Raw genomic sequence first — 22,153 nt, forward strand, 5'->3', positions numbered from 1 at the left:
CCTTAAAAGAGGCTACTAACCCAGTTAACAAAGGATAAGTGAATAAAAAATATCCAAGTATTTTTTTTTTGTAATTGAGTAAAGATGGTGCTCATCATTTGGACTTTCTCAGTTTTAAGCAGGCCAATGAGATGACCACACTATAATTTTTGTTAACCCCATTTTCACAAATTACGTGTTGCATTGCATTTGATTATGTAGCTAACAATGCCATGGTGCCTATCTCTTCACTATTAAAGAGTTTACATCACATGCATACCCAGTTCTAAATGTCAACATGTATCTACCAGCATCTGCAAGAAAATGATCTTTATTCAATTGATTATCTAAAGTTAACAAATTAAAAATCTTTACTTAGTAATCTAATCTACCCAGCAAGAAAGGCAGTCACAAAAGTAAATGACAAGGCCATAGAAAGAGTAACACATTTTGGTACCTGCGTATTATCGCAACCAGATTTCAAAGCAGGTGTACTTCCTGATGTTAATGCGAACCGACTGTATGGTAAAGTAAAAAGGGGTGTATGAAGGCCAATTCATTTCTGTATCACCTCGGTTCAGAAAGAGGAAGTGGAATAACAGAAAATGTCCTCTTCCTTGGTAGCCTCTTTTAGCATCATAACTTCACGGAAATTGTTATGAACAGGAAAAAAGAAAGAATGGAGCGCTTACTACATGTACAAGCACATAGTCTTCCACAGGGCGGTGCAATTATCATTATGTGTAGGGTTACAGAATACTCATTTAAGAAAACATACAAAAGACATGCATTGTACTGTCTTGAGGTGACGCTTGTTAGAAACGCTCCCACTGCTGTACATAACAATATCGAAATTAAAAATTATACGAGTGCACATCCAAGAAATAACCGATTGCACTTCTGAATTCAGCAGCAAACATAATGGTTACAAATGCAGATGTGAAGCAGCACTTTAATTCCAAGCCTGAATAGTTGTTGTTACTTGAAAGCTTTTACCCCTTGTGTTTATTCATATTTTTTTCTGACAGTTTTTGGCTCCTTTACCTAATTTCAGGCCACTAACTACAAAACTCAACAGAAGCTATAAATCTTAATCTATTTCTGTTGCTTTGCTGTAGCTAACATTGTTTAACCATTTTCTAAATAATGGTGAGACCAGAATTTCTTCTTTGTATACAGTGCAGCACTCTGTATAAAGCAGCACTTTAATCCCAAGCCTGAAAAGTTGATGTTACTTGAAAGCTACTACTACTATACAGCATAACGATGCTTTCTATTCACTCCCGCCACTAAAAGACAGTACCCAGGAAAAGGACGTTTTCCATTGTTACTGCTCCTGCTTCAGAAGCGATGTGATAAAAAAGTAAAATGTATTTTACACACCCCATTTCACAGCAACATAAAGTAGCAAGTTTCACAACACATTTCGGCAGGAGAAGGGCTTGTAAATGAGCCGCTTCTCCTGCTCCGAATCTGGTTCGATAATATGTAAGTAACTACCTTTTGTTGAAGTTTATGAAACTGTTCACTTACTGGAATTATAATACTGAGTAAAAATATAGAATTATGGAGAAGAAGAGCATAAGAAAAAGTTAAAATACTAAGCAAACAATTAACATCAACTGGAAATGACTAACAGCCATTAATATATGTTTATAAGATATCCTAAAACAGGAAACAGCATATAAAGCTGGACATACATGGTTTTTAATACAGTCATTACTTAACTGACTTTAGTTTTACATTAAACATCAGTTTAGACCAGTTGGTATAATTGTTAAGGTCTTCACCTCCCATGTATAAGTTACAAGGTTCGATCTTGACCTCTGACCAATGCCTGTTTGGAGTTTGCATGTTCTCCCTATGCCTCTGTGTGGTTCCTTCCAACTTTGAAAAGCATGCTAAGTATTTCCATATCAAACTCACCAATGAAGATAGCTGTGGGCAGCAGGACAGACTCTACATGGTTACTTTAGTAGGAAGAGTTGAATGGACTGACCACTTTAGGCATCTACAGTGGTGCGCAGTATCCTCAAGATAGGAGTGTAAATATGGCTCAAGTTAATTGGTCGTATTGACTAATGTCCCCAAATGAGCATGGGCATTTGCTTCTGATAAGTGGGTTGAGGACCTCGCTACTCCAACCTACACAGGGACCCATTGCTAATGATTGGGGGGTGTATGTACCCCATCATAAAGCCCAGCAGCCCTGGGTCAATAAACCACTGGTGACTGGCTGGTGTCCGGTTGCCTGCCTGGGTTACCTGGGATAGCTCTGATGAGTGAAAGCTGGGCATAAAAACAATCAATTAAGAATTTGTACACTCAATGTAGGTTCACAGGACAGAGCTTGATGGTACAGAGGAGGATGTAAATCCAAGAGACAAGATGGAAGGACAGTGCAGCAAAGAGTCTACTATGTAGGAAGAGGACATGCTAGAAATGGTGTGGGAATTGTAGTGAGAGAAAGATAGTGAGGGATGTCTTCAGAATTAGTGACAGAGTCATGTCAATCAGTCTACAGGTAAATATAGGGCACTATTCATAATTTTAGCCTATGCCCCACAGTTGTGATAGTGAGGAAAAAGATGTGTTCAGACAGCATTTGCAGGACCTATTAGATAAAGCAGGACAACAGGAATTGGTGTTGATAATAGTGACTTGAATGCACATATTGTGACAGACAGAACATGATATGAGGACTGCTTGGGTCCACATGAGTGGGGCAAGAGGAATAAAGAAGAAGAGGCCATTCTAGACTACTGTCTGGCAAATGGCTTGATGGTAACTGACACATGGTTGAGAAAGACAGACAGTCAAAACATCACATGCAAGAGTGTCCAACAGCCAACTCAGGTAGACTACCTTCTATTAAGGTTAGGGCACAGGGGTAGAATCAGCAACTGTAAAGTCATTTCCAGTGAAATAGCCATCCCACAGCATAAACCAATGGTTGTCACAATCAGCTAAAAGCAGTGGTCAGAGAAGACTCTAAGGTCAACAGAGATCAGGGTGAAGACCTGGAAGTTGACTAGATACAAAGCACAACAATTCAAAAATTATTCAGGGCTCTAGCACACCAAGAAGAGGAAGAAAGAGAGGAAGCTGAAGAAGAATGGCAGCACCTCAAAACAGCATTCATGAGGACTACAGAACAGGTATGTGACTGAGCCAGGTATGGAAATAAGGTACATAAGAAAAGCTGGTGCTGGAATGCAGAAGTCCAGGAAGTCATCAAAAGAACGAAGGAATGAAGGAAAAAGTGGGAGATAGAAAAGACAGACCAGGCTAGGAAGGAATACTTGTTGTCTAACAAAGAGCTTAAGAAAGGAGCTGCAATAGCAAAAAAACATGGCATCAGAGGCGCTCTACCAGCTTCTAATAAGGGAACCAGTAGGTGGCACAAAAAAAAAACTATATCAGGTTGAAAGGCAAAGACAGAAAAATAAAGAAGATAGTCAGACATCCTTCAGAATGGATGCCAGCAACAACCTCCTCACCAGTCTAAAAGACACAAAGGACATCAAAGGCAGATGGAAGGAATACTTTGGGAAGACTCCTATTGGATGACTCATGCTATATATATATATATATATATATATATATATATATATATATATATTTATTTATATATATATATATGTGTGTGTGTGTCACTGCTTATCTGCTATTATTTTCATTTCCCACTGAGGAAAGCCTGCTGGCTGAAACCGGTCTGGGTTGTTTGTTATATCTAATAAATACTTATGTATTTAACTTAATAGCTTCATTTTGTTGATTTACACTGCACTTGGTGCTGGCAATTTTGTCTACTTATGCTGTTTCCTGCCCTGCACCTGGGTCCTACTTGCAGAGAGTTTACTTTTTTGACGTTGAATTCCTTTAGCAATCCCATAGGAATCCGGAATCTGACTCTAAACTGCTCACACTCCTCACATGCAGCTAACTGCAGACTGCTTCTAATTATGTGTGTAGGAGACATAAGCTGCCCTTTTCTCTTTCTCTCTATCTTTCTTCAGATTTCCTAACGGCCTGTTTTAAAGAAAAAGGAATATGGCTTCCTTCAGGAATTTGGCAGTCACTATACCAAGCCATACATAAAATGTCCACCATCAGGTATTCCACAGACACTAATCACACACACACACACACACACACACACACACACATATATATATATATATATATATATATATATATATATATATATATATATATATATAAAATATAATATAAAATATGTCATCAACATGTAATATATTTACATCCCACCCCACAGCCAATTAGTAGATGACATACAGGGGGTAACTCCTTGCATCACTGCCATCAATATTTATGCAGCAGAACCAATTATATTATTTTACATACCCACATTCACATAATATTGTCCAGAATGGGAGGGTAGTGGTAAATGTGACACAACACATTCCCTTCTCAAGTTTGTGCTATGCTGTCACCAGTTAGCCACAACTAACCAAACTAAAATACACCATGCTATTTACCCTTAAAATAAGGAAATCCCTTTAATATTTAAGTAGTGGCATTTAGCTTTCAGAAGCCACCTTTCAAAGAGTGTATAACACGGGTCTATATTATATCCTCGAACGCTTAAAAAAGCAAACGCTGATTGATTGAACATATTTTCACAAAACTGCAAAATATCGAAGCAGCAGAAACTCAAATTTTTTCCTAGGGAAAGAATTCGGTTGTCTGTTTCTGTTGCTTCGGTATTTTCAGTGTTATGGTGGAAAGTTACCGGTCGATTCAGGTAAGTGTGCGATTGTGTGGATGTGAGTGTTAGGGTGATTTAGGTGAGTTAGGGTTAGGGCTCGGGTTAGGTGTGTGTGCGATTGAGTGGACATGAGGGTTAGGGCGTATTTAGGTGAGTTAGGGTTAGGGAGCGGGTGAGGTGAGTGTGCGATAGTGACGGACCTTAGGGTTAGGGTTTGGGTTAAGGTAAGTGGGTAGTTAGTGGTGTTTGCATAGTTTAGTGTAGGGTTAGGTATCAGATTTTAGGTGTATGTGTGTGGATTTCTGTTTGTTTGGTGTGCTTGTGTTGTGTGTATATGTTTTGGATCAGTAATTTTTTCCCTGGGAAAAAAATCGCTGATCTGACAGTTCGAGATTGTAAGCTTCCGCTTAAATTAGGTCGATCAATCAGCGTTCGCTTTTTTAAGCATTCAGTGATATAATATAGACCCTATACCACACAGTGGTAAATATATAAATACATAGATACAATAAAGGTGTGAGCTTTTCCTCTTATCAAGGTAGACCTTGCAACTAACTCATCATGAAGGATTCTCCAATCATTCCTTGGCAGTATATAGGTCATGTAAAGATTTCCTGAAGGACATTTTTCATTTGAGGCCTCCATTAACTAGTCCAGCACCAGCTTAGGATCCCAATTTTGTTTTAGAATCTTTAACAGAACCTGCATTTGAACCAGACAGTTTGGTGGATATCAAGTTCCTTTTATTGAAAATAGCCTTCCTCGTAGCTACTACTTCTGCTAGGCTGGTGTCAGAACTTCAGATCTTGTCTTTACAATTTCCATATTTAGTTTTCCATCAAGACAGATATTCTCTAAGAAATAAACCATCTTTCCTTCTTAAATTGGCTTTACAGACTAATTCAAAACAATACACCCACTTGCCGTTATTCTTTCCAAAGTACTTTAATAGATGGGAGTAATTATTACACTACCTGAATGTTCATAGGTAACTGTGTTTTTACTTGGATCATACTAAGGCATTCAGGAAAAATGAACAGCTCTTTCTCAGTTTTTCTCAAACTAAATTGGGCCATAAAAATCTCCAAAACATTGACAAAAACTGATTATTGACTATTCCTCATTCTGTTATGACAAAGTAGGAAAACAGCTATCTGTTCCTACCAAAGCACATCCTGTAAGGGCTCAAGTCATGTCTAAGGCCTCTCTCAGGAATCTTCCACTCCAAGATATTACAGCACCAGTCACTTGATCTTCTTTGTACACCTTTGCTAAACATGACTCTTTCTTAAGAGCAATGGCTTCCTTTGGGGCAACCATATCAAAAGACTTACAGAGGAAGGCCACCCATGTCAGGTGGGAATTCTACCCTGCTGTTCCAGTTTCCAGACATGACCTGAGAAATACATGTTATATATGTACTTACTGAAACATTGGATTTCGCTGGTCTCTTCCCAGACACTGGAATAACTCATTCACCAATTGTGGAGAGATGTATTGGGATTGTTTGGAGGATATATATATATATATATATATATATATATATATATATATATATATATATATATATATATATACGGTACTTTGCCATTAAACCCCTACCACTTCACGCTGCTGTGTTTTGTTGCTATTCAGGCTGTCTTACACTTAACCTGTTATTTTGGAAACTGGAATTACATTATGGATTGGTTGTGGCCAGAGTGTTATCAGCAGCATGTTTTATTTGCAGTGTGTCCCGCCAGAATAGGCCACCCTCCCGCCTTTGTATCAAATTAGATATTGCAAAGTTGGAGTGGTATTAGAAGTGGACGTTTCACAATAAAATACAGCACCACCGCCAGTAGGAGTTCTTTTTGTGACTTGTTTACAGTTGCTTCACATTTACATTTACGTGATAGTGTTCAGAAAGAGTTACGCAGTATATGCACTAAAAACACTTAATGGCAGAACTTGTTGCTAGCATACGAGAGACAGAAAATTTCGACCCGACATAGTCAATAAATGTCCACCATTCATCAAAATGGGAGCTGACAATTTATTTGTAAAGACGCAATCCAGAACTCACTGTTGTTCCAAGTAATATCCCTCATTCTGTGACCAAAGCCAAGGCTAAATGTAAACAACCCAGGCTCTTCAAATACACATACAAAGTAACATGTTTTACATTTATTTCTTACAATAAGCTTACTTCTGCAAGCAGAAATGCAGTGCTTTTTACAATTACTCCATTCAGTCAGCTCAGATTAATAACTGTAACCGGCGATGGTGCAATACAATACACAGTACTTTTCCCTTAAAATAAAACTCAGTTTTACTACTAATATCCAGGTACCTCTTTTTTCCTTTACTAAACTGTTTTATTAGGGTTTCCAGACTTGCAGAACAGCGGCAAACACAGCAGTGTGAAGTGGGAGGGGTTTAATGGAAAAGTGCCATATATACTTATACTGTCTCAATCTTTTCTTTTCTAGAGCTAGTAGTCTATAAAGGTAACATACTCGATCTGAAGGATTTGTCAACAGGAGGAATTATGGGTAGGAAGGAGCTCAAAATTGTGAGGAATTTGTTGTGGTCACAAGAGGGCACCAAAGACACCAGTCCTGCTGTTCCATTGTCTGGATGCAGACCACAGAAATGTAATGTTTTTGTAAATACATAACTTATGTATTATTGGTATAAATAGATCATAAAAGATAAAGAAACTAAAATAATAATAATAATTATTATTGTTATTATTATTATTATTATCATTATTATCATCCTGCAGTATATGTCTTTTGTTAAAAACTTAGGTTGTTAGGTACTTAGGCAGTTATATTCAGCTGCTAATAACATTTTAAATTTAATAAAGTCAAAATAAGAAAATCAGCAATGCATGTTTCAGGATGATATTCCAAATGTATGAAAACGGAAGACAGAGTTTGGCACATACTTTTGATTATACAATGACTGGCCATTAGCATTCAAGAAGTAGCACGCTGATTGGTCAGCCCAACCAGGGTGCTCGTTGTAAATCCGAGCATATACCAAAATGAAAAAGGTCCAATCGCCCACACTTTCTTCCATTTGTATATACTGTAACTTTTAAATTTTTTACAAGAAAAATAAATAAAATTAGAAATCTGGACAGTACAGACATGCGAGAGAGACAGGATGGAGAAAATTCTAGGAAAATCAGGTATGTTATTCAAAACTAAAGAAACGTACCTGATTTTCCTTGTATTTCTTCCATTCTGTCTCTCTCTCATGCCTAAAGTCTCCAAAATCATTTTTGTTTAAAAAAGAGAACGATAAAGACCTTCCTTTCTCTGCTGCTTCCTTTCCAAAGCACTGATGTACTGGGTAACATGGGAGCGCAAGTCCCATACGCATGTGCAGTACATCAAAAAAAGCAACAGGATATGAAGCAGAAGAACACCATGGTGCCATTATGCAAAGACATTATTTAAGAAAAGTAACTCATTTTTTCATAAATAATGTCATTGTATAATAGCAATAAAAGAATCTGTGGTCTGGTTTATTGAAGATTTACCCACAGGTGGCTTTATTTAATCACTCGGGCTTCACACATGATTAAACCACACCGACCATGGGTATACCTTCAATATACCACATGGGCATTGTCAGTTACTGGTATAATAATTAATTTGAAGTCCTTTCAGAATTCATTACTGAGCCAGAGTATCATCAAATCATCCATGCAAAAAGCAATCATTCCTTCCAGTTTTTTTTCCTTGAATTTGTAAACCACAGTAGGGCACTGATCACAACTGACCATTCAAAGACCCATCCCAGAAATACCCTTCAATTGCAACATAGCCATTGAGTTAAGGGTTAATAACCAATAGTATGGTATTATATGTGAATATATCATGGAGGGCATTATTAGCTGGTCATCTCCTATCTAGTATACTGCTAAGAGGGCATTGTATTGTCGAAGAATACATATTGCTATAAGAAGCATCTAACCTCACGATAAAGAAAGAAAGGAAACACAGGCAGTAATGTGTGTTCTGTTGATACCCAGGCATTGTGAACAGCAGTGCAGTAAAATTAAGCAGCCATAAATATAAATGGATGCATAGTTACTTACAGCTAGTGAAATGAAAGCTAAATGCTGTGGTATAAAAGAAACTTAGGAATGTGAATGAATAGTGTAAAAACATTTTCTGTTTTTCTACTGAAAGTATTGCTGATTATTTATAGTGAACTAAAGCAAACGGCTAAAAATGCTGATGCTTTGCATGCATATCCAAGTGACAGTAGCTCAGTTTAAGAATAAGCATGGACATCATGATGTGGGTGTGCAGCAGTGTGGTGATGTAGCTGGGGGTGGCAATTAAAGACAAAAATATCAACAGAATCAAAGTTATACCACTGAAGGGCTTATGCCCTTTCTCCACTGTTGTGTGAACTCAGAGTTGTTATGCATCATTAGCAAGGGATGTGGGGGTGCAAAGGGGCTTCCCACCTGTAAAAATATTGGTTTTGGATGTGTTTAGAATTTTGCTGATATTTTGTGTTTAGATATTTCTTGCTGTCAGTATTTTTGAGTTTAAATACTTTTGCTTTCAATATTATCCTGTTTGGATTATTTTAAGTATTTCCATATTAAATATTGATAGAGAGATAGATAGATAGATAGATAGATAGATAGATAGATAGATAGATAGATAGATATGTTTGTGCGTGTGTATGTGTGTGTGTGTGTGTGTGTGTGTGTGTGTGTGTGTGTGTGTGTGTGTGTGTGTGTCCATAGTGAAAGAAAATGCAGCATTCCCTCTCTGTGGTGTCCATTAAACTATAAACCTAGAGTTTCTTCTTCATTTAGTTCACTATATAACAGCAAAAGTCATTTGGACTTTGAAATCCTTTAGTAGTCTTGCCTCTATGAATTTTATTTTGCCCTCGGCAGATCTATACATTACATTCATTTTGCTTTTCTGGTATAGTTAACTTATTAACAATAAAAAAAAATAATAATCTTCTTAGAAGTCATTTTTTCATTTGGCATTCTCCAGGTTGGATCTAACAATCCTGTTATTGTCAGGTATTTTTATGCTGGCTTTATTGTTATTAGTCAAAAAAATAACAATATATTTGAACTATGCCCCAGGTGACCTTAATGAGGTGCTCCAGAAGCTGGCCAGGAAGTGATGCGAGAGATCAGCCAGTATTGGCTCATGTATATCAAGTGGAAGGAATTGGTGGAGTCCTGCTGAAACAGCTACACTTGTGTGTGTGTGTGTGTGTGTGTGTGTGTGTGTGTGTGTGTGTGTGTGTGTGTGTGTGTGTGTGTGTGTGTGTGTGTGTGTGTGTGTGTGTGTGTGTGTGTGTGTGTGTGTGAGATTTTACCAAGGAGTGCAGTTACAATCTAACTGGAGTCAGGGATGTGGAGATGCATTCATTCAGACAGGGTACAACATTTACACCTCACTTTCTGTCCAACAAGGGGAGTAGTTAGGAGAATGGAAAAAATTCCTGATGGACAGTGGCTGTTATCCCCTTGCTCTCACTTCCTAATTTCGTGCTCTCTATGTCCTAGAATGTTATGAGTTGGGAAGAACAAACTGAACAATAGGAGGCAGAGGCCTAATGGATACAGTAAGATGGGTGACAGAAAAATAATTTTAATAAAGTATTATTAACCTGTAGAACAAGCAAAAAAATATAGAATGATTTAAATAGGTTAATACATAATGGAATCTTGACTTTGAGGATGCATATCACATGGCCATAAACAAAGATTCAGAAACCTCAGGATCCGAAACCTGATGTAAGAAAGACATGCAGTTCTACAGAAATTCAAAAAGAAATGTGTTTTATGCCCCCTGTGTTCTTCATTATTAAATATTGAATTTTTGCATGCAGTTTTTTGTAGAAGATATATTTTTCAAATGCATCTTGTATTCAAACTGAAAAGAAATGTGTGACATACAGGTCTTTTTGCAGTTCTAAAAGAATGGCTTTGAACTTCTAGATAAATTCTAATGGTTGCTGTGGCATTATGCAACATCTATGACTTTTGGACTGTGGATGCGCAACATATTAGAGACATTCAGTATGATATGGATCAAGGGCTTCCTGTACTGAACATATTAATACTTTATGAGATACAACATTTCCTCTGGGATAGGACTGCTCAGTTGCTAAATAACTTTACATTTCCTTGACAAAATACTGCACCATCATTAGCTAATGTACAGCGTAATGACACTTTATGTTAACATAACGTGCTGAGTATTGACTGGTTTTATACACTAGCAGTAAAGGCATTATATATTATGACAACCAGAAAATGTTAGTAAGGAATCTCCAACAATAATATGTGAGCTTTGAAAGATATGTATCACAACATAAACCAGTGTGCAAAAAAAAAAAAAAACATCTGGAACATTCAGTTTTCGTTCTGTATTTAATGCTATGACTTATCTAGAAGTAGTGACAAAAATGAAAAAAAGAGAGATGCAGTATAATGTGGCCTGTATCGTTTGACATTTATTATAGGCGGAATGCAAAACATCGAGGAACTGTTACAAAACACGAGAAATAATGATGCAAGGCAAATGAAATGCACCTTACACTATGTATATCCCATAAGGTAAAAATAAGCAGAAGATATTCCAAGGCTATGGGAGAAAAGAGAGGTAGGTGCTATGGAGTAATGCCTTTCTCCAGTGGATACAACAGTAGGTTTATTTTCACAGCCCACAAAACTGGCTTACCTTAATATTATGTACGCATAAATCTGTACTGCTATGATATTTTGCATGCTGCATTTTATATTATTGGGATTCTGTCTTTAAACGGCATCATAGATCAGGGTACTTGCTTAACTCATGAGAAGAAATGAAAGACATGAAATAAATTAGCAAAAGGGAAGTAATATTTCCAGTTAAAAAATTCTGTGGTAATGTTATTATGAAGGTCAGTAGTGAGACTCCATTTGGATTCATGAGTACAGATTTTCATACTACACCTCCAAAAAAACAGACAGTTGTGATGGAAGTTGGAAAGCAAGAAATGTAAGTCAAAACACCACTTACATCTACCTACGGAACAAATTAAGAGTATATCCAAAAGGCAGGAGGACAGAGAGTGGAGATATGCAGAAGCTTTTTGTTATCGCCTATAACATAATGATAAAAATAATAATGTGCAATGGAAAAATGATCAGTTAATGAAACTGGAATGGATTCCTTTATTAAGTAATGCCAGGGAGCATCTGTCTGTTAAGTCATGGGGTAAAGATAGTGACCAAGGGCAACAAATCCAGAAATCAAAGGTAGATACTAAAGCCACTAACTATGTAAAGCTGTTTCCTTGGGATTCAGAAAATTTCTCTTTGTCCATGTTGGATGCCTAACATAGGTTGGTCAATTAGCACAATGGAGAGAATTCTGATTCAGGGACATGGTATAGCCACAATAAGAAATAAACTTATTTTTAACAGATAAGTAGGACAAAGTCAGATACATAATTTTACTTCATTACCCTGGATACTTATCTTAGTTTTTACACTTATAGGATGTGTGTCAAAGCTTTCAATAAAATACACACACACACTCCTGTGAAATATAATTTCTATCTAGCCTAGCTCCTTTATTGTACCTAGGGGAATAATATGTAAATTCTGTGTGTGTTACTACTTAATTCACAACTTCATTACAAAATATTCTCATATATGTCTTCAAATATTATTTTATTTATTTGTCGGGATAGTCCGACTTGGAACAAAGACAATTTTCAGAGGAGGTCAGGGGAGAAATGATCCACGTGTTTTTGTAATGTGGGAGGAATCCAGAGTACCCAGAGAAAACTCACACGAATGCAGAGAGGACATGTAGACTCTGCACAGAAGGCACTCCAGCCGAGAATTGAACCAGAGAACCTCTTGCTGTGAGATGACAATGTTAGAGCCGCACGACTGTACCATCCATCTATTGTAATATCTACTGTAAAAAAAGTAATATCTACTGTATTTTGTAATATTTTCCATTTTAGGTCCCCTTGATGCATCAGCAATATTGCAAATCAGGTTCTGGTCCCCACCCATAAATAATATTCTCTGCCAAAAGCTTATTATTCCTTCCAAAATTCTCTTTAGCTTTATAACAACAGTTTTAGGTGGAGTATAAATACATTCCGGCATAATCCACATCACATGCCAATAACCACTTACCACCACAAATCTACAATTATTGTCTTCTTCCATCTTCTATCACTAGTGATGCTCCTCTAGCAATCAGTGTTATAACTCCTGTTTCTCTTTCCCTGATAGTCTGCTGAATGTCTACCTGGAATCATTTCTTTGTCAAATTCACATGCTTATTTCTGTCCAAATGTGTCTCCTGCAACATTGCTGTTCGCATTTAGCATTCCTTAATATAATTCAGTACTCTGCTTTTTATCTATTAGACTAGCTATCATTCACACCAATTATAGATGACAATTCTTATTAAAGTGTATTTCAAACTTTTAGCTTCCATGCATGCGCTGTTTGGCAGGTTGATATTTTATATAATTGCATCTTCTCATCTCCATTTGAAGCTATGTCACATTTTTCAATACTTGTTTGCTTCAGTGTAAAGACTTAAAGAAAAACATGAAAAAAATGTGTACATTTAAAAAAAAATCAAGTTTAGCTCTTCATATAATAGCAGTTACTCTAAACTGATAGCTGCACCCACAAGAACTATCTGCCCTAAAATTAAGGGTACCTATGCTAAAGCCTATATTAGATATTGTCTTCTCACTAACACTGACTGACATCTGTTTTTGCCTAGATGTGAAAAACAACATCCATGATTTTAGTAAACATTAACTTTTAGCCCTAAGAAAACATGAACTGGCTTCCTTCAAATAAATAAACTAAACTATAAATGGCTTTATTAAACTCATTAAAGTACTAAGGTTGCTAGGAAGGCAACTACTTGTATAGCTCATTTTCAATTCCAAGTGTTTCAAACATCATTTATTTTTCACTGAACTGCTTGCCAATATACCTTTTAATTGTTGATTACGATATAGCTTGTACATTTTACTGAGCAAACAGTTTTCAGACCTCTCATGATTAAGTAAGTATACCTGCTGTTTTCTGATCTCCAAGTGAAAGCAGTCAATAGTTGGAGTTGAGGTTAGCATAATAGTTAAGGTGTGTTTACCTTATAAACACAAGGTACAGGGTTAGATGCTTACCTTTGGGATGTGAAATTTGGCTAAGCTTAAATTGGCCCACAAAGGCAGATAGGCTAGTATTAACCTATGACTCTATAAGCAGCGAAATAACAGCTAGTACATTTGCAGATACATAAAAGGATTTTCACTTGGAACACACTACTCAGACCTCTCAAGATTTAAAAGTTGCATCTTTAGTCCTCCTGTATCCTAATGAAAGCAAAAGATAATAACTTTGCAAACCGAAGAAATAACTGTCATGCCTTTTATTATTTCATCTTATTTTACAAACATATTTGATTAAACATTGTCTATAGTGCAAAGCAGATACATTAATTTAGATATTAACCTCTGTAAAAACAGGGGAAATTATTATCTTAATACTGCTATATCACAATCAATTCATTTTTACATTACCCAGCAGGTCAACATCACAACACTGCATTAATTTTAACTTGCATCTGTTCAGTCTTTCTTACCTTGTTACAGTATAAAGCCTGCATATCTTGCAATTAAGAAAGTTAATTTCTTGCTTTAATATTTTTCACCTATGTATCAGTCAGTGATACGACTTTCTGCATATAACATTTAAAATACCCCTGACTGTACACTCTACAAAACTACTGTTCGGTATAACATCCAATTTACTCATGAATTGTTATACAAATATTCATAAGAACAAAACTATTTTACTTACAGTTACTTCTTTAGTCCCTTCATTGTCCTTATAAACACTAATAAAATAAAGTGGGATATGTGCTTTACAGTTCACTAAAAGTTTAATACAGTCAACTAAATGTTGGTCTTTATTAAGCCACATTTCACAAGTCTAATCCTATATACAATGGGATTGATGTTTTACAGTCTTCCACTCATGTACTAATTTCACAATGTTGCTGGTCTTCCTGATCATCTCTGTCTCCCAACACCAGTCTCTAGTTTAGGTCCAGGGTACCCCTGATACTTCTAGTCAGATACTGCTCTCCATCTGTTATCAAACAATTTCATTTAAAACAATAGAAAAGGGTTAGTTAACAAAGTCTGTCCATAGACTTTGTTACTGTTAAAAGAGTGACAAGCAGAGTCTGCTTGCTGTGTCACTCTTTGTTGGACAAACTTTTAATTTCTTTCTTAGCCTGTTGTACATCAAAAATATTGCAAGACACATAGATATGGAGAATACTGAATTGCTGACAGAACGTATAAAAATAAATAAATAAGCCAAAACTGTTCTCATTCTGGTGTGATGAAATAATGTTTGACATATTATGATTATTATAATTTTTACATTTTTTGTCATGGCTTATTTGTAGAATTTATGGATCATATTGAGGTGATGCATATATACATATATAAAACAACTTTTTGCATTATTTAAAAACTCATTTCATATTTCACAGGTTTTGTAAGATGTTACAACAAAATGAAGTTTATTCTTAAGTCTGTAATGGGCAAAAGTGTTTAATTTATTAAATGATTGTGGCGACAACAGTGGCAGCTGACTGGGTCTAGTTTTGATTTACTACATCAAAAATATCTTTGGTCCACCAGGAAAATAAATATTCTGAAGATAGCTGGATACAACAGCTTGAATCTCATATCTGCCTCTCAACATTCTCTAATTGCTGGAATTAACCTGCTTCTCTTTTGCCTGGTGTAGAGTGAGTAATCATTTCCCATAAACACTTTGCTATTTCCAGTTTTTAATAATTTTCACTTCTTTATCAGGAGCAACTCTTTCTGCTGGTATGATTACATATAGATATTTGTTACTTCTCCATGAACAGATTTGGAGCATACATACAATGCACCCTCTCAATTAATAAATCCCTGTTGTGGTAAACCAGTCTAGTTGCTTATTCATACTTTCATAAAATAAATGCAGTGCAGTCTGTTCCTACCAGTATCTCTGGTACTACAAAAAATCTCAGGCTTTCTATATGTGCTCTACCTTCTAACTATTATTTTTGAAACAGCTCTTCTTGAGAAGCCATATGCTCAGGCAGCTTTTTCTTCATTTCAGTTTCTGATATGTGCAGCTTTATCAGTTTATAAAAATGGCTAGTTAAATCTATTTTTCCTGGCTTTTGTTGTTTGTATATGTTCCTTCAGTGTTTCACTTATTTTGAACATCTGTGTGTGTGTTTGATTTATTTTAATGCTAAATTACTGGAGACCGATGATGATAATTGGATAATTGAACTGCTTTTTGTTGAACAGCTGCAAGATTCTTCGCAGACAGTTTTTTCTTCTACTTTTCTGGTTAATTTTCTCTTACTTTTTTCCAAATGTCTTCTTTCCCGGTATTCAGGCAATGGAATTACTAGCCAGTAATCATGTTTTTATCCAAATGGAAAGCTTTTAGTGGCTTTGTTTTACAGTTTCTGTTTTCACACAGAGTGCTCTGATGAAACTGTTAAACAATGTGCAGCCATCTTGGAAGTCCTCATGAATAATAGTCTACCTTTAGAGCTGAGAGACAAATACTTCATCAAGGATTCTTTATCTATTTACTTTACATTAATCATGTAGGTGACATGGTTACAGTGAATCTTTTCAGACATGATCCAAGCCACATGGCAGAGACAAAACTTTTTGGGTCATCAATAAATTGCTTATTTTATTAGTATTATAGAGAATTGGGAAACAAGGCAAAAAGAAATGAAACAACAGAAATAGTTACATTTTGAAGAAATCTCTATGAAGATCCAGCAGCAGAACATAAAGATGATAAAGAAGTTCAAATGTGCAAGATATGAAATGGGATGAAGTAACAGTTAGAGAGCTTGAAACAAAGTTAAGAAAAGCTCCTATTGGAAAACCCCAGGCCCAGATGCAGTACCTATCTTCTAGCTAAAAGCATTAATTCTTTGCATGAAGATTTAGCAATGAGTAAGAACTACATAATGCACACCCTGAACAGACACCAACCTGCTTAACAACAGGAAAAACAAAAATCCTACATAAGAGCAAGCCTGCAAGCTATCCTAAAAACTATAGACCAATAATTGCCTTTGAACCATGTATAAACTATCCCCCGGATTCACTAATCTTCCATGCAGGACTAGCTTAGTCCTGCACGGAAGTGCCCGTTTAGGAGGAGGATGGTAGCGCGCCATGCATATTAATGAAGGCACGCTGCCCGACCTCCAAGGCTTACAAGGAGCATGTACGAGTGCAGGGGGCGTGTCTGATAAACACGCCCCTGCAATGTAGACCAGCACAAAGTGGAAATAAATGAGCAAGACCGCTCATAGGTGTCCTCATATCCCCACCGAAAGTCCCCCATGTGTACAACAGCAAAAGGACATAAAAATCAAAAGAAGAAACCCCTTTATTTTTTTAAAAAATCTGAGTACAGCTAACTGTAGGTGCGCGGGTGTGACCATCGCTTAGCTATGGTTAAAGCAGCTTAAAAGGCTGAAGAGAATAACAAGGAAGATATATGCAAATGAAGCAGCACAGCAATAGTGTAGTGGGCAGAACATTCACCTAACGGGCAGGCATTCCTGGTTTGAGTCCCATTGCAGCACAGTCTATTTTACATGGCAAAGCATGGTATAACCAATATTTTTATTGCAAAACCCACTAAATAACATATATTTATGAACTGGAGTACTGCAGGAAATGCACACGTGAAGAGTCAGTGTCATAATGAATAAGGCAGTAGTAAGCAGGTGTAAGCACAGATAAGCAGTAGTAAGCATATGTAAGCACTAGTAAGCATGTTTTGCACTGGGGTAAGCATTGCCTACACAGACTAAGCAAAGTAAAAGCTAACTGAGAGTAAGAAACTATAACCTGAAATAAGCAGTGCTTACCACCACGCAAACACCCTTACAACTGCTTTAAAGTGCCTTAATCACTCTGTATCCAATGGACCTTTGCCTGCCCAGCAACAAAATAAACAGCCATGCAGGTCTCAAACCCAAGACCCTATACACCATAGTCCCAGTAGCTCTCCACCAAGCCATCACAGAAGTACAGAAGAATGAGGTAGTAGTAAAGATGTCCTCACCATAGTATAACCAAACTGAACCTGTGAAAGGCATCAGTATACAGTCATATGTGCCATAACCGACTACATAACATAAATATGTGAACTGGAGTACAGCAGTAAGCCCAGATGTGAGGTGTACTTGTAATAGAGTGTTGAAGTCCCCAATAAAACACAAGGACCCCACAGAGTGTACGTACACATCAATCAGGGATACAAGGCATACATATAAGGTGTAATGAATAATAATATATTGCCAAAAAGGCATTATAATGAATGTCTACTGTAGGCAACACCAAGCATTGCACAGGCCAGCTTAGGAGTTGTGAGCAATGTGTAGACCAGCTAACTCTTTGTGCCCAGTGGTATTACCCCTTTAAACAATGCCAACTTTAGGTAAGCAGGTTTGCCTATAGCTTAGCTTTTTCAAAACCGGTTGATCATGGAAAAGTGCAGGAAATTGGCCCTACTTAAACCCAAGAGGCGGGAATACAGCTCATAACTGGTTGTAGCTTCCCCTTGCAGGCACTATGGCAGTAAGGGGAGAAGGAGTGTGCATCCGGGCACAATGCTGGTGCATTCTGGGGTCCAAGGTCATAGCGGGACTACTAGTTAAAGACCATGTACAGAGACTGCTGCAGGGCCGGTACCAGGACTCCCAATATAAGGTGGAGGCCTGGGACCATCTCACCTGTGACCTCACCAGTGCCACTGGCATACCCTGAACTGGTGAGCAGGTCAGGCACCACTATGCCGACCTGAAGCGGTGGAAGGGGGACCTCTTGGAGGAGTGGTTCCAAGAGGCTAGAGCATCAGGGGATGTACCAGTCGTGTGTATCAGTCCACTACTTGTTTAATAATTGCCAGCTCAGGTATATCATGGATAGGTATGGCTAAATATTCCTCTTATGTCCCCCACAGCTGCAATGGAGTGGGCCGTGAACCAGGAGGCCCACATCTGCCGCCTGGCGTGGTTGCGATGCGAGGCAGGTTAGTAATACTCATGCTTTTCCTGTCATATGAAATAAAAATAAAAGTAGTAGTAAAGTAATTGCTAGTATAAAACCTGTATTGTTCAAGGCAAGTACTGCATACACTAGAGAATATGGCAGGAAGAGTCTCATATTGTTAGTATGGCAATAAACATGTAATACCCTGACAAAGCAGGCCTAACTGCTGGACTGTATGTGTATATTCTGGTATCATATGGTAATGTAGATGTGCATTCATGTAAAGTATTAAGCACTGTTACCCACACCATGTACCATAACGTGAATGTATAGGAATGCCTGTATATGACAGGTGTAATCCCCAGAGGCCATTTAGTACAACTGAGAGACACATAGACAGTAAATAGGGGAAATGCAGACAACAAAACTCAAATAGCACATGCAACTGAGATGTGAATTGTTGTTTTATTAGCACACACAGCCACGATTTGAATCCTACCAGTGGTAGTGGTCTGCATACAGAATTATACACCACAACTGCACAGATATGTCCACACTGTCTATTAAAGTGGCCCATATCTAATGCCTATCAACCTGTCCCCCTGGGAAATCAGTAGGATGATCCCAGATGTATAGGCAGCAAACAGGAAATACAACTGATTGACACACATCTATGACAACAAATATGGCACACTAGCAACTCCCCAATACCTTATGTGACTAGGAAGCCACGTATGTCCCATTTACACCCCAACCTGTAAAGCTGTGGTCAGAGTGTGTACAGTAACAGTGTGAGATGTATGTGCATAATACTAATGTGTAATCTGGAACCCTGTATGGCAACAGTCAGGTAGTGCTAACAAACATTGATCCCACAGGTACGTTGGATACAAACACTGTGCTGTGAAATACAGACCAATATAACCTGTACTGGTGCCATCCACCCTGGTATTGTAGCTGATTGTGAGTGTTGCAGTTTTTCTAAATAATAAAGTATCACTGGTCACTGTCACCCACACTGTGCTACATAATATAACTGTGTAGGAAAGCATGTATATGTGTGTGTCAGGTCACTAAAGGTGGAAGAGGGCAATATTATAGATAAGTCCAGGCATACCAGCATGTGGTCAACACATGGCCAGAAAGAGTTGGATAGCATAGTGCAAAACATCAACCTGGAATCCGGCCATATGTGTACAAACAGTTAGTCAGTGTTAACAAGCATTCCCTCCACAGGTATACCGGATAAGAGTTGTATATTGCAGGTAAAACCGGTTCATGTGTAATGATATTGACAGCCATATCAGTGTCCAATATAGGTGTATAGGGTAGTGTAGTAAGACTTGTAAGGTTCAGATAACAGCACAGGAATATACTACTTGTTAATTGACATCTTTCTCTCTCCCCCACCTTATCTCCAACAATAATCAACATACCCACCCCAACTGGTATGTACTGACTCTGATAATGGCCAGTCATTTGATAAATATTCTAATGGTTCCCATGCATGTGCCATATTGAATTATTTCAACATTGTTGGCATGGTACCATCAATGTACCTGCATGCTGTTCTTATTACCACTGTAGTCCCATATATGCATGTGTTCTGTTTGCTAAGTAACTGTTCCTTATCTGGTGTCTGGGTTAATGAATATCTATGCATGCTGTTGTACCTAACCCTGGAATGTGTTGACTATTACTAACCCATATATGATGTTGAAATCTAAACACTATAGCATGCTTGAGAAGGCCGGTCCCAGTGAATCCACCTGTCCCACCTCAGCTGGCCGAGGCACCGGGCACCAGCATGTCTGGGGCCCAACCCCGCACCTCCCTGTCCATTGGTCCTGCACCACCTTCGAGTGGAACTGCCTCAGGGGATGGGGCTTGCCCTGGGATTGGGCATGGACAGGCATCTGTCACTAGGTCTGGGTCATGGTGCATAGAACGATCAACAACCAGGTCGGTGATCTTCTACACCAGCTTGAGGATTATGGGTCATCATCAGAGAGTCAGCCTGGCTCTGCGGCTCAGCCCCCAGCACAGCCACCTTCGGGGTTGTGAAGGTACAGTGGTGACTGCCCATGGGTGGGGACCTCAGCCCCGTTACCACAAGGGGGCTTGTGGTTTTCTGATATCCCAACACCCTTCCCCATCAAGGTGGTTACCCCCACATGTGTCATATACTGCCACTGTATGCGTCTTGTGTGTCCTGTCTGTTAACCTACCCAACCTACCTCCCCAAATATACCTACTACCCCTCCCCAACATCCCACTCCCACCTAAAAAAAGGGCAATCTGTTCCCACAAAAAAATCTCGCCCAATACATAGCTGTCCATTTTGCACATGTGTCCACTGGACACATGTAATCTGGTCTAAATGGCATCACAACTAATTGTTGTTGTCCTCACCCGTCTCCCAGGGGTTTGAGTCCAAACCTACCTCCAAATTCAATGTATATACACAGCTGCTGCTGTAGAAGAAACGGGCAGCTATGGACCTTCCCTACATCCTTCCTGCACATCCCTAGCTATTTTCCCTACTGTCTTTCCCTCTTTGACCCCTTTTTCACCACTTAACTATCAACCTTTTTCTTTTCTTTTAAAGAAATTAGTGCCGGGGTAAGCTTGAGTAAGCAGATTTAAGCAGCAGTAGGTGTATTTAAGCCTGTTTGCACAGGGGTAAGCACTGCCCATACAGGTAAAGCAATGTAGAAGCTAACTGTGTATAAGAAACTGTAACTGGAAGTTATCAGTGCTTACCTCCACGAAAACCTGAGCAAACCCGCTTACAACTGCTTTAAAGTGCCTTAATCACTCTGTATCCAATGGCCTGGGTTCTGCCCAGCAACAAAATAAAGAGCCTCTGCTAGGCCCGAACCCAGGACCCTGTACACTACAGTCACAGTAGTTAACCACTAAGCCAACATAGCAATACATATGAGTGAGGTTTCAACAAAGAAATCCTCACCATAGGAAAATCAAACCAAACATATGACCTGATTCTATGTACAGTGTGATGTTGTATAACCTGCTACATAACATAAATATGTCAACTGGAGTACTGCAGTAAGGCCAGATGTGAGGCGTTATAGTAATAAAGTGTTGAAGTCCCCAGGACCCCATACAGTGTACGTACACATGAGTCACAGATACCAGACACAGATATAACATGTAACAAATTATAAATCAATGTCAAAAGGACAATATAATGCTAATTAGATATTACGCAATGCTAAGCATTGCCCAGGTTGGCTGACGTGGTGTAAGCAATGTGTAGGCTGGCTAATTCAATCTGCCCAGTGGTATGCCCCTTTA

Source organism: Protopterus annectens, chromosome 1.part1 (assembly GCF_019279795.1).
Source record: "Protopterus annectens isolate FY-2018-M chromosome 1.part1, PAN1.0, whole genome shotgun sequence".
NCBI classification, from domain to species: Eukaryota; Metazoa; Chordata; order Ceratodontiformes; family Protopteridae; genus Protopterus; species Protopterus annectens.